The sequence below is a fragment of the Anas platyrhynchos genome, chromosome 10 (assembly GCF_047663525.1).
Source record: "Anas platyrhynchos isolate ZD024472 breed Pekin duck chromosome 10, IASCAAS_PekinDuck_T2T, whole genome shotgun sequence".
In the NCBI taxonomy this organism is placed as follows: Eukaryota; Metazoa; Chordata; class Aves; order Anseriformes; family Anatidae; genus Anas; species Anas platyrhynchos.
In genome coordinates this window covers 8,326,713-8,338,585 of record NC_092596.1, presented here as the reverse complement: position 1 = coordinate 8,338,585, position 11,873 = coordinate 8,326,713, and the positions used below count along the sequence as shown (strand labels likewise).

At 47.4% G+C, this 11,873-nt stretch overlaps 1 long non-coding RNA gene across 1 annotated transcript; it reads right to left on the bottom strand.

Moving 5' to 3' along the window:
* Positions 1-2,290: 2,290 nt before the first annotated feature.
* On the bottom strand, positions 2,291-10,968 carry LOC106014689 (uncharacterized). Its single transcript, XR_005268357.2, has 4 exons — positions 10,637-10,968; positions 6,401-6,771; positions 3,947-5,485; positions 2,291-2,529 (listed from the first exon to the last, which is right to left on the bottom strand). It is a non-coding gene; the product is annotated as an uncharacterized lncRNA (long non-coding RNA).
* Between the last annotated feature and the right edge of the window lie 905 nt (positions 10,969-11,873).

Sequence of the window (11,873 nt, the reverse complement as noted above, 5' to 3'; positions counted from 1 at the left end):
GATCTCATTGCATGTGGACTCCAGCCCCACACTCAGATATCGTGGGGGGAGCCCAGAAACCAGTGGAGGTGCCTTGGAGTCACTGAAGAACATCTAAAGTCCAGCCACACCCTGCCCTGAAGCATCTGCGTTAGCTCCTTTTGGGAAGGATTTGGCTAATGCAGAAGGGATTACATCAACAGCTCTCTTCTGCCACACTGCTTAGTCTGGGATGCTGGACAAGCAAATCAATCAGCCTCAATCCAACCCCGAGGAGTGGATAAATGCTGCTTGCCTTCATTATGAAGATCGGGAAACTGAGGCACAGAGGGATTTACGTGGCTTTAAGGAAGGAAAAGACCAGCAGCTAATCACAGAGCATGTCAGCCACAGCCAGAAGGACCGAACACAAACCTGCTGGGTGCCAGCCCTCAGCTCTTACCTCTCTCCTGCAGCAGTCAGCCTCGTCTGAAACCCCATTTCCACCACGAACATGGGGTCCTGGCTTTGTGAGCTGGGCTGAGCCATGGGCATGCTGGACAAGGACACGCGGACAGGCAAAGACGGACAGACAGGGGAGCAAAGCTCCAGCTGGGGTGGGGAAAGCAGGCAAGGTTTTCAGCCAGTGGCTGGGCCCTCAGGACCGAGAGCTCATCCATATTTCAAGTACCAGTTAGACAAACAAAACAAGAACCAGAGAGGCAAGCAAGGAGCCCGTTTGTCATATCAAAAGGGGTTTCAGTGGTACCTTCCATGCCCTCCTGTCCCCTTGAAGTTTGTAGCTGGGGGGGAGATGGGACAGCTCCCTCTCCAGCCGAACGGCTCCCTGCCACAGCTGGAGACGGCCTGTGTGTAATTAACCTCCAAGCCAATCCCCCAGCGGTGGCTGCCAGGCAGATCAAAGAACTCACACATCTTTGTCTGAAACCGGCAGCCAAGGGGAGCTGGGAGGAAAGCAGAGTAGGGGTGGGAGAGAGAGCGAGAGAGCGCGCGTGTGTGCTCCTAATTGATAAAAAGGGAAGAGCGTCTTCCTCCGAGAGATCTCGAGCCCCATCAAAATGCAGGAGGAGAAGAAGAGGCAAGAAAAAAAAGGTTTCCTTTTCCTTACAGGAGCACGCCGAAATCCAGCTGCTTTCAACAGAAGAGGTGGTCACTGCTGTGGGGGCCAGGTCAGCCCCGGACAGGGGTGGCAGGAGAGGGCATCGGTGGCTGTAGGATTGCTCCTGCTCGAGCCAGGACGTTGGCTCCTACCTTTGCCTAATGTGGGAGTGTGGAGGGGCCCACCGAGGTTTTCTGTGGGATCCTCGGTGGGGCAAGGATCTGCAGGAGCACTCCAAAGGGTGAGGTCAGCCAGCTGCTTCATCTTCCTTTGCAGCGCCAGGAAAAAGAGGGGTGAAAACCAGCACAGGCTACACCAAACCTGGCATGTCCTGACATGGGGCTTGGCCAAATCATTTACCACCCCGCTGTGTTTTCCAGTGCAAGGGCTGGGACTGCAGGCAGATGACTGGGACGCTGATTTCCAGCCTTGGCACAAGGAACTGTCAGATGTGACGGGTCTTAGGGTGCAAAAAATGACGAAAGAAAAGCTGCATTGTGATTGTCATGTGGCTAAAACTAGGAGGTTCAGTCTTTTCTACACTGTATGGGGTTCTTCTGGTCAATCCAGACCTGAGTTCAACTGTTTGTGTTTGCCTGAAGCACATTTTCCATAAATAGCATATTCCTTAATCCATAATATGCAGTGAAACTGGTCCTTCATTGATAAAATCCCAAAGGCTATGTCCACACCACCACATAGCCATAAAAAGGCAGAACTCTCCCTATGGCACCGCCTCGAGAGCAGGGAAGGTCTACTGCCATGGGGACCCTTGGGTGGTGCAGAGATTTGCCCTGGTAATTGATTACATTCTTAGTCACACTTCCTTATTTTGCTGTATGCAAAGTCTCACTTGGGAATAAAAGAATCCTGCTTTGGTTAGGTCATATTTTTAAAATTGAACTAAACAAAAGGGTTGAAGTGAAAATTTCAGTTATTTAGGGTAATGCGAATTGGGGTGAGTGGCAGCCTTTGCCACTTGGATCTGAGGAGAAATAGAGACTGAAACCAGAAGACATCACTCACAGAAATACACAGACAAGTCCTCTGCACCTTCCTGTGCATGTGCTCAGTCTGGGGGCAGTGCCCCTCCTTCCAGTGCTGGGTTTTTCAGCTGGAGAAGCCACCACGTCCATTCTGCTTCTAGTGGCAGTGGACCAAAAATGCCACTGATGAAACACCAAGAAGGATGAGAGATGCGTGATTTGATGGCACTTGCTGGCTGGCTTCATGCTGGCACCCAGGAGCACAAGCCAGCTTGTTGGTATTTGACTATATCCAAGATTTGACAAGATGAGATTTCATCTTGAGCCAGAAGAAAAGGAATTTACCAGCTCGATTCTCTCCAAAGCACGACAGCAGGGCCTGGGAGTGCAGCCTGATGCCTCAAATGGTGGAGCTCCAGTGTGGTGATCATGTCCCAGCTCAGAGAAACCTGGATGCTTCCATTTCTGGGTAAAAATAGGAACAATCAGAGGTTGGTTGGGGGTTTTATTCTTCCCCAAGTCAAACTGCCCTAAAGGTCATCATCAGGACTGGCTCAGGACAGGAGCAGCCAGATTACAAAACGGAAAAGGAAACCAAACTGGACGATTTAAATTCCTTTCAAAATAAAGGGTCATGAAGGCCACCCAGTTTTTGCAGCTGAATTCCTGAGGCTCATGAGTGTGGCAGCATCCAGAAAGTGGCAGCCAGAGTGTGGCAGCGAGCACAGGTCCCTCCGTGCCAATCCAGGAGAAGGGCTGCCTGCAGAGCTCTGGGCAGCAAGGGATGCACAGCTTCATGTCCCAGAGCAAAAGCCACCCTCACCATGCCCTGCACCCCAGGGGGCACCCAGAAAACACCTTGCTCAGCCCACAGACCATGGTGGAACTCATGGGTGGGACAACACATTTTGGGTGCGGAGCTTGGTGGGAATGGCACGGTTCAGCTGTGTTTCAAGCATCTGCAGAACTCACTGAGGGAGATGAGATGGATAACAGATATAATCAGTGTCTGCTTTAGCTATAAGGTTTCCACAGGCTGCACTTTTGCCTTCAAAAAAAAACAATATTAACAAAAAATATATATATATATATAAATAAATATAATCTTTTTGACTTAGGTTTGGGTTAAGCTAATACTTTTGTTCCTTCCAGTTCAGAGCATCTAATGAAGCTGGGTCCTCGCTGCTTTTTTTATCTCCTGTGCTCCTCCTGATGCTATCTCAGCCTTATTCACTTATATTGCAACAATATATACCGTAAAGCTTTCCTAACCCTGAGATTTCCCCCAGGCAGATTTTGTAGAGTATCCACTTAAAAAGATATTAATGAAATAACTTTTACTTAATTAAAGCTGATTATTGACTAACCCATATGCTCAGCAACGCTCACTTGCTGACCGGTATAAAATGATTGGATTCCCATCTTGCCATCTGACTCTGAGCAAGGATTTCAGATATCAGCTGGCTGCCTGCGGATCACATCCTGCTGCTACATGCTGAGGCACCAGGCTTGGGGCAAGCCAGGAGCTCGAGACTACAGGTTTTTACATGGCACTTTGGTAGAGGGACAGGAGCTGGTTAAAAGCAGTTTTTGCAGATTCTGGGATTTAGGGCCACAGTTTTGCTGCTTTATGGCCTTTTTACAGTAACTTCATAACGCAACCTCACAGTGAACTTCAGGACAGCTGGTTTTTCATCTTAAGACAAACCCATGGAGGACAGGACTACCAGGAAGCAAGCAGTCTGCAGATTGCTGTAGCAGATAAGATCATTGCATTTTGTTGTTGTTGTTTGGTTTGGTTTTGCAATACTGTTGTTGGTTTGTGTTTTAAGGACATAATTTTTATTCCCTAAGCTAGCAAATTCCAGGGTTTCCTTCCTACCTGCAACACGGAGGTGTTTCAGCTATTCGTTTCGGCTCCGTCTTCTCGGGAAGATGATTCATCCTATCCAAATGTCTCACTGCAGCATTTGCAGAGTAAAACAAGGCTCATATTTCTCAGCCTAGATTCACAAGACGCCCCTTCCCAACCGCTCTGAGTGTCACCTCCCTCACCTAGCCTGGGGGCTCAGCACCCATCCACGTAACCATGACTCAGATCCCGTCCCTGTTGGCTTCCAGCATGCTGACAGGCAGAAGAGGACCCTTGCTCCCACCATTTTGTAGCAGCACCCTAAGCCCTCTCATGAATCCAGCCCTTTGTTTCCGGCACTCGTGCCTGAAAAGAGATGAAAGATGCTCCAAGAAAACATGTTACTCCGCAAGCAGAGGGACTAATGAAGCCCAATTCCCCACAGGTTTGCCTCTTGTAGTTGGATTCTCTGATGTCTGGGGCAGCGTGAACTCAGACTAGATGCTGTCCCACACCCAGGGCTTTCCAAGTAGCTTTCTTCTCCCAGGTGGCTTCTCCGGTGTCTCATTAAGGTTGAACGTGTGCCGCAGGCTTGCCTTATCTCAGGCTGTTAGGAGGGTTTTGGTGCACATCCGATTGCTTTATTTCAGCATGTCTTTCAGACCACATTTACCAACCACAGTTAAATGTGGTTGGAGCTGGCCAACGAGTTCAAATGTCACTGTGGGGAAATGCGGGTGGCAGATGTGTTCACTTTCCCCTTTGGAAAAAGAAATAAAATAAGTGGTCTATTTACAACTAACACAAACTTGCAAATGATTCATTTTTCAGGCTGTCCCAAAACCAATTAGAAACAAATTTTCCATTCTATGGAATTCTATGGATTCTATTCTATTCCCATGAAATTAAAGCTTCCTTACTGTGAACGAGCTCAAAGCATGGTCCTCTCCCTACCTCCAGCCCACCAGGGACTGCAGCTCAAGCAGGGCATAAAGATGCTGGTACCCTGAGCTGCATCTCAGCTCCAGCAAGTGAAACAGCATCGCAGAATGGCTGAGGCTGGAAGGGACCTCTGGAAGTCCTCTGCTTCGATTGCCCAGCTCAGGCAGGGCCACCTAGAGCAGCTTGCCCAGGACCTTGTCCAACACCAGTGGCAAAACACAAAGGTGGACTTAGTAGAGCAGAAGGGATGAAGATAGTGAAGCAAGGGCACATATGTGTGAAGGTGTTTGCACAAGCCAGCTTGCACAAGGTAGATCCAAGCTGATTTTCATCCATATCCCTTATGATATGGATGCAAATGCAATGTCAGTGTGGGTCTAACCAGCTTCCCAGTGCTCAGAGATGTTTCCTGCTGCAGACTGGTGAGAAAGCACAGCTGAACAGCAAAGCTGACTGAATCACCTGGTGGGAAAAGAAGAGTGCACACCGCTTTTCACAGCAGTCTCAGTTGTACAGGAGGGCTGTCTCTGTCGCTGGTGCAGAGCAACGTGGCTGACGTGCATGGTGTGTGCAGATCAGGAGAGAGTTCGCTGTCACAGACAGTGATGGTGGGGTGTAACCCTTCCACTGGGGAGGAAGGAATCAGTATCAAAATCAATAGCTCTTCTCCGGGAGGAGAATTATCTAAGCAGGGAGAAGTGGTTCCCTTGCAGCTGGTTGATTTTGGTAATCCATTATTAATGCTTGAGTTACAGGCCCCACAGAAGATGCCTGGCACTCTCAAAGGTCATGTTGGTATAAGAGCACATTAATTGTTTCCAAACGTTTCACCCTGCAGCACCTTTGCAGTGGCCAGGGGAGTTAATACGGCAGTTCTTGTTAGCCTTTCCCCGTGGTTTCTATCAAGACCTCCAAGAAGTCTTCTTCAATGTACCGTGACAAAAATCTTATAACAGGGCAAAGAACCAGCCATACAGCATCCCTTTGGGGCTCCATTTCTATCATAACTGTCAGAGATGAAACTGCTGGGCAGAGTTTTGTCTTTTTAGATGCAGACTCAACTGTCCTGAGATGTACTATTCACAGGGCTTTGGAGGAAATGGGTGAAGCTATCTTACATCATTTACTGCTATAATATTTCCACTACTTTGAAGGTAAATCTCCCACGAACATTCCAAGCTTTCTGAGAACATCTGCATCACAGGATGGAATACCTCAGAACCAAAATCCCAAGCCCAGATCCAGCTTCAGACTTGAGTCCACAGCTCAAACCTATCTTTACAACTGGCCAGCTCCAAAGAGCCTAAGCTCTAAGAAAGATTATCTGAAATTCAGTTGAGAAAGATGGTAGGACCTCAAAGGAGCCCTAGACTAATAAATAAATAAATGAGATCGGTCAATAATCTAAGGAACTCTTTATAGCTGAGCCTGAAGCCACAACATGGTACTAGAGAAGTTCTTTCGCTATGTTTTGTGGTAGTGAAATTCACTCTAAGCTCTAAGACTCAGGACAGGACAGAAGACATTTGTTCTTGAACTCACCATCACAAGAGAGCTTCCTCCTCCAGTCTGGCATCTCATTAGCAAGGGGAGGAGAACACTTGTATTAATACTCAAGGTATACATAGGGCAAGTGCTTTGTCCTGGAAGGACACCAAAGAATAGGTGAGCCACAAGATAAATGAAGACTACTCTCCAACATATTTGCATAATTTCATTAGGTCAGGACGTTCTTCCTCTAAAAAATCTCTGGACAAATCTCATCTCCACCAATGTTTCATGCTTTATGCCGAACCCTTTTCCTTCACAAGAGCATTTATTCCAGGAAATGCTGAGTGGGCTCTGCCAATGGAATCCATATAGGACGGGGAGACAATCTGCAGACAGACACCAGCAGACTTTTTTTCTTTTTCCTGTGGAAAAATAGAGAAGAAAGCTGAGAGTAACTGCTAGCAAACTGCACGAGCAAATCGGCCCATCTCCATTTTACCAAAAGAGCTGGTCACTATGCTCAGAAATACACTGTTATCAATAGCTGAATACACTCAAGCCAGCATATAAATGACTCACATTAGTGTCTCTGTTGCCCCCGTACCATGTCACGAGGTCACCAATTGCACATGTTAATGACCCCTAGGGTGAGAAAGTGGTTTCTGGTGCCTAGCTCACACTCCTCTTTATTCAGTCCCTGTGCATGCCCCAGGTTTTCGCCCTTGTCACTTATTTTATTCTGAATCCAAACACGGCCACACAATGCACTTGACCTTTGCCCTGGAGGGAACACACTTGGGAAGAGGAAGAATTCACTCTTTATTCCTTTCTAATTCTAGTTGTTACTATACCATCGCGGACAAATCCCCACTTACACAATAGAAATCAACTCGTCTGTTCTCGCTAGTTCTGGGACTTTCGACAGGGGTTCCTCCTCCTGCCACAGATGGTCCAGCTCTTACCCATGTCCAGTTTTCTCATTCTACATCTGTCCAGATTAACCCTTGTCGTGATGTGGCAGGGGAAGGGATGGGTGGGCTGCAGCCATGGCACGAAGGACATCCAGCTTTGGCAATGCACACCCAGCTGCAGAAGGCATTCCTCCAGCCAAACTGTGCAGAGAGTCATGGGGAAGGGGCACGGACAGACTCTGCAAGCAAATGGCCCTCATATCCTACATCCTCAACAGCCCTGCCTCCTCCTGCTCTGAGTTATCTACTTAATTGAGGACGCATGGTGCCTGAGGTTTCCTTTCTGACTGGCAGTTGATTCGGTCCCTCTAAGACACAAACCGCCTGTAGAAGGTGCTTCCATTTTTTGGAGCTTCTAGCTGGATCCCCAGGGCACCTCCTGTGCTCTCCTTTGGGTCACATCCTGACATGCAGGCTGGAAAAAGAGTCATTTCACAGAGCTCCTCCAGGATAAGGCAGCTCTGCCTTGAGCCGCAAGGTGAAGGCAATGGACTAGATGATGATGCTTAATTAGCTTAAACACCTGAAAACTGGTCCAGAAACTGAAGCCAAGCAGAAGGCTTCAAGCTGGTGTTTCAATGTTCCTAGCATTTCAAATATAGACCAAGATGTGGGGAGAAAGAAAGATTTACAGTGATTTTCCTCACGCCCTCGTTTATTTTTTGTCCGCTTTACAAAGCTCACTGAAACCTCCTGGTTTCCTTAGCAGTGGGACGTGCCCTCCCTGGCTCCATGGACAGGGCTGAATTAGACCAGCTTTGCCACAACTTGCCTTGCTCCCTAGGTAGCTGTAATTTGTATACAGTGTACTTACTGGTCCCATGATAGGCTCATGCTCACTCACCAAGTACATCTTCAAAGCCCATATGGTGGGGCACAAACCTGCTCACAGAAATATCATCTGTACAGGCTCGGGTTTGTCTCCTCTTTTCAAGTCCCTGATGCACCTTCAGATGCACCTCCAGGTCATTTTCGTATTAGTGATTCCAGTGGGTAGCCGGACCTCACATATTGTAATTTATTTGTGATGATTTACAGCCTTGAGGTTGCACAAACGGGCTAAGACTTCTCTGTACCCAGGGCATCACAAATCCTGAGCACAGAGATGACTCCTAGATCAAAGAGCATCCACCTAAATGCACAAGAAAAGGCAGCAGATGGAAGGAGACTGATTTTAAAAAAGCTCAACCCTGTGGGGACATCTTGGTCAGCACACTAACAGTGCAACCACTGTCACATCTCCTGAGAAAGTGTCTGAGCATAGAGTTTGGAGGGGGGTGTTGCAAAAGGACCAGGAGGAAGCTGTGTGGATGTTCATGGGGAGAGCTTCCCATCTGCAAGGACTCCACAGAGGCGGTGGGTGGACATGTACCAAATATCTGTCCACACCTGGAGCCATTCCTCCTGCACCAAACCAGCCGATGAAGAGCCTCGTGCACTCCCTGATTTCTTAGCTGTCCATCACCTACATGGGTCACCCCAAGGGAGACTCCGCTGGAGCCAAAACACTTAACCCCCTGAAAGACCGGTTCCTGTTTTCCCAGAGAACCAGAGAGCTGCCTCCTTCAGCTGCAAGCATTTATTCATCCTTTCTTTTTTTTTTTTTCTTTTTTTTTTTTCTTCCTGTTGTGTTAACAGAGCATCTAATGTGACTAAATAGGACAACCTGCTCTCCCATCCACATGAAAAATAAATGATGTGCTTTCTCCAGACTACCTTCCCCCCCCCGTCCTGGCACTTCTCCCACCAGGCAGCCCTTGGACTTGATCTCCCCTGGGTAGAGCTCATGGAGGGGCCGGAGAACCTCCCCCAAGCCGAGCACAGTGGTGGGAGTCATTGGCTTGAGCCAGCGAAGAGTGGCAGAGGCAGGAGTTTGGGGGAGTCAGAGGAGGGTGGGAAGCAGGACGAAGGCGGTGTGTGTGTACGTGGGGGTGGAATCTCTGTGCAGAAAGCAGCCAAGTGGCAGCTTACCCTGTTAAATATTAATCATCTCTGCTTCTGCAATTTCGGCAATGCGTCTAGGCCCACCACTGCTGAATATTTCATTAACACCACTCACTTCCAACTGCACTTCTCCCACTTTTCTTTCTCCCGTGGACCCCTCTCCCATCCCTGTCCCCCATCTCGTTGCCCTGCCATTGCAGCGCCAGCTATGGCCACGATGCCCATCCTCTCGCCAGGCACCCTTAGCTCCCCCGTGGTGAGCACCAGCCCAGCCCTGGTCCATCCTCAGCCCACCGAGCGTGGCGTCTGTGCGGGGAGAGAGCGGCGAGGCTGTTAAGGGGAAGGAAGATCATCAACTCCACTGGGAAAAAAATATAAGTGCGCATCAACAAGTCCCGTGCTAAATAATTCATGAGGCAGGTCAGGGCAGAAATGCTGACTCTGGGCTGGGAGCTTTTTAAACTACGTAGTCTATGTTTCTTCATCACTGGCTTGCTCTGAGTACTTTGGGAGCGCAATCCAACGTGCCAGGGTGAGCTTCATTGGGCCTGAGCAATTTTCACCTCGAGCTCCTAACTGCAGCATCTCCTTCCCTGTTTCTGGCCACCAGCAGAAGAGCCCACATGGTGTGCAGCACCACGGGGTGGCTGCAAGCAGCTGGGCAGATGGCAGGAACCAGGAGGAGATACAAGGGTCCACCAGGGAAACCAAAGGTGACTGAAAGATGACCTCGTGCTGGTGCTCGAATCCAGACTTGGTGGCTCAGTGTGCAGATCTTAGGGGAGAAAGGTAGGGAAAATTGCTGATTTGAGGTGGGTTTTAACAGGTGAGTGGGAAACCTGCATAAGAGGTGAGTCAGGAAGCTTTTATCTCTCTCCAGCATCCACACCATTCCAGAAGGAGCAACATCTGCAGTTTAGCTTAACACTGAAGACACAGTGGTGTGTCATCAAGGCTTGACACTGCTGCTCGAATAAAGGGACTGGTCTGTGTGAGGTCCCAGTTCCTTGGCTGAACCCAACTACCACAGGTCTGACCCTTCATCTGCCCTCACCTTTACTCACACCAGCTGTAGTTCTGTCTCTTGCTGCCCAAACCCTTCTTTTCCATATATTTTTGTCCTGTTCTGCTCCTTCCTCCATTTCCAAGCCTTACTCTCCTTTCTGTCTAGTGTTATATTGCTTTTAAAACTGAAACTAAATCAGTATTTAGAAAATTCAGGGTGACCTTTTGAACCATTACCTTCACCCACTAAATTCAGGTCTAAATATCCATATTTAAATATATATATAATATTATAATATTTTTATATTTAAATATACAAATAACCCAGTATGGTTATGATGAGGTGGGGAAAACAAAACAAGCTGACCTGGGTCCAGACTCTCTCTCCCAATGGTGCATGTTGGCTTCTTCCTGGCAGGCAGAGACTTCTTATGCTGGTGCTGCAATAGCTACAGATTCACATCCTCTTCCTCCAGGCCATAGCAAACTTTCAGGAACAAGGATTCTGACACCCTTGGACAAGACAAGGAGACTTTGAAACTCAAAAGAGCTTTTTCAAGCCTGAAAGAGAAACAGGAATTATCAGGCAAATTTGAGGCCAAAACCAACTGTGCCTTATTAAACTTTGTTGTGCTAATTAACCAAACAGCGTAATAGGAAAGAGCAAAGTGGAGAGGGTGTTGGCCATGGAGAATATGGTTGTGGTGGGATACCTCACTGAAACCAGTGGGTGAGAAGCTTTTAAGTCTGAGCTCTCCCCTTCCTTTCTCCAAAGCTAAATTAGCTACCAGGGTGTGTGAATTAATGTCATCACTGATTCTATATGACAGAGTTAACTACGTACTTGGAGAAAAATACTCAGGCATCAGCCAGGAATTAGTTGTTCCTCTTTCAGTTAGAGAAAGTGCAAATCTCAGGCAGGTTTTAATGCTGTTCTCTGACAAGAACAAAAAATAAGATTTTGATCAATAGCTGGGGGAATGCCTTAAGCCAATGATATGTTTGTTGCAAGAGAGGTTTTTCTATGCAGATCTCATCAGGGGATCAAGTTATTCCTTTTGTGTAATATATTAAATAAAATGTGCGCTAGAGAAGTCACTTGAAAATATTGAATGAGATAACTTCATCTGATTAACATAGTGTGCTTTCTTTCCCTTTTTATTAAAAATTCACAAGGCTTCCCATCCCTTATCTCAATTAAGCAACTTGTTTGTCAGGATTATTTGTTACGCATTTTCATAAACATTTGATGAATTATATGCAAACATCTCACTAATGTATTAACAAGGCTGAGGTTTTAATTACACAACACTCAAGGAAAGCTGGCTTAAGGCTCCTCCAGAGAAGTTAATTGTGCTTCCTTGTGTGTCTGTGCATTGCAACGGGAATTTTCCTCTGGGGGAAATCACATTACAATCCATAGTGGCAACACACCCACCTAGACTCTGCTAGCACAAGCATCAATGAGTTCAACCACTTCAGTAACTTCAGTAGCCTTCACTAAAAAGCTGCAAATTCAGCTCAAACTTTGGTAGGAAGAAAAGAAGTTGGGAGGTAATTCAAACAGCTTTACACCAGTTCTTATGCATTATTTATCACTTGGA